The sequence below is a fragment of the Arachis duranensis genome, chromosome 6 (genome assembly GCF_000817695.3).
Source record: "Arachis duranensis cultivar V14167 chromosome 6, aradu.V14167.gnm2.J7QH, whole genome shotgun sequence".
Taxonomy (NCBI): Eukaryota; Viridiplantae; Streptophyta; class Magnoliopsida; order Fabales; family Fabaceae; genus Arachis; species Arachis duranensis.
Window position 1 is genome coordinate 26,361,427 of NC_029777.3, and position 2,397 is coordinate 26,363,823.

A 2,397-nucleotide genomic window follows, 5' to 3' on the forward strand; every position below is an offset into this window, starting at 1 on the left:
TGGCGCCACAAACCCTCTCCCTCTTTATTTTGATTTCTCTCTCTCTCTTTAACTTCTCACCTTTCTCTCTGTCTCTCTGATGAGCGGATAATTTATACGCTTTTTGGCATTGTTTTTAAGTAGTTTTTAGTATGATTTAGTTAGTTTTTAGTATATAATTAGTAGTTTTTATGCAAAATTCACATCTCTGGTCTTTACTATGAGTTTGTGTGTTTTTCTATGATTTCAGGTATTTTCTGGCTGAAATTGAGGGACCTGAACAAAAATCTGATTCAGAGGCTAAAAAAGGACTGCAGATGCTGTTGGATTCTGACCTCCCTACACTCAAAATGGATTTTTTGGAGCTACAGAAGCCCAATTGGCGCGATCTTAGATGTGTTAGAAAGTAGACATCTTGGGCTTTCTAGAAATGTATAATAGTTTATACTTTGCTTGAGATTTAATGGCCAAAACAGGCGTTCTAAGTCAGCCTAAAAATTCTGGCGTAAAACGCCCAAACTGGCATAAAAGATGGAGTTAAATGCTCAAATTGGCACCAAAGCTGTCGTTTAACTCCAAGAGAAGCCTATGCACGTGAAAGCTTCAATGCTCAGCCCAAGCACATACCAAGTGGGCCCCGGAAGTAGATTTCTGCACCATTTACTTATTTCTGTAAACCCTAGGTTACTAGTTCTCTATAAATATGACCTTTTACTATTGTATTTTCATCCTTTTGATCATTCTTTGGATCATCTTTGATCTTGGGATCAGGTCTTTGAACCCTTTCTATTGTTTCATGTTATTTGGGAGGCATGGCCTATGTATTTTCAACGGTGGAGTTTCTACACACCATAGATTAAGGTGTGGAGCTCTGCTGTTCCTCATGAATCAATGAAATTACTACTGTTTTCTATTCAATTCAAGATTATTCTTGTTCTAAGATATTCACTCGTACTTCAACCTGGTGGATGTGATGATCCGTGACACTCATCATCATCCTCTCCTTATGAATGCGTGCCTGACAACCACCTCCGTTCTATCTGCGAGAGCTTGAGTGTGTATCTCTTGACCTCCTGGTTCATGACGCATGGTTGCCTCTCCTGACAACAGAGCTTTCATTCCTTGTGATTAGAGTCTTCGTGGTATAAGCTAGAATTACATGGGCAGCATTCTTGAGATCCGGAAAGTCTAAACATTGTCTGTGGTATTCCAAGTAGGATATGGGATAGGATGACTGTGACGAGCTTCAAACTCGTGAGTGTTGGGTGCAGTGATAGTGTGCAAAAGGATCAATGGATCTTATTCCGACATGATTGAGAACCGACAGATGATTAGCCATGCGGGAAACCGTAGAGGACCATTTTCATTGAGAGAATGGATGGTAGCTGTTCATACCCTGTCCGAGCTCCTCCAAATCGGCAAAATCCATGAAAGGTCCGACCTCGTCCCAAGGCCCACGCCTGAGGTCGGACCTCGGACAACAAAGCTAAAAAGGCCCATCAAAAGGAACGCAGCCCAAAAACTAAAAGGCCGAAAAGGCCTAGAGAAAGGCGGTTCCACAAAGATAGGGATAAAACTCCCAAAAGATAAGATAAGATAAGAATATCTTATCCAGGGAAGATCACAGCCAACTACTATAAATACACTGGAGCACCCAGGTATAACTCATACTCTAATTCTACTCAATATCTGCTTGGACCCATGCTAACTTAAGCATCGGAGTGTCATTGCAGGTACAACCACCAACCACTCCACATATCAAGCTCGGGTCCCTGACCCCCACCTCGGGCCTCACCAAGACGTCCGAGCTACTCGTTTCAGGTAACCCCCGGAACATTGGCGCCGTTGCCGGGGACCTGGAAGTCATCCCTCTACCATGGCGGACGACCCCTCCAACAATGACCGCGCGGCATCAGAACAAGAGGAAGAGGTTGACACCGGAGAACGACCGGACAGCCCTCTATCACCACGCACTCCAGGAGGAAACAAACAGAATCGCCCAAAGACATCACTCCCAAACAAAGATCCACCAAATCCCGAGAAGGAAAAGAACTCGGAAATTCTAGAAGCAGTTCGGGCACAGCAAAACCGGCTGAAACAACTCGAAGAGGACATAAAAAAACAGAAGGAAACTGAACAAGATCTGAGAAGGGATCAGAAGCAGAATGTACCTGGTCGACGCCTCTGACGCGATTCGGTGCAAAGCCTCCCCCACCACTCTCACCAAGTCGGCCATGAAGTGGTTCGACAACCTGCCACCAAGATCAATCACCAGCTTCGAAGACCTAACCAAAAAATTTCTGACAAGGTTCTCTATTCAAAAGGACAAGACAAAATATGCCCCCAGTCTACTCGGGATCAAACAAGGTAACCAAGAAACTCTCCGAGAGTACATGGAGCGATTCAACAAAGCCTGCC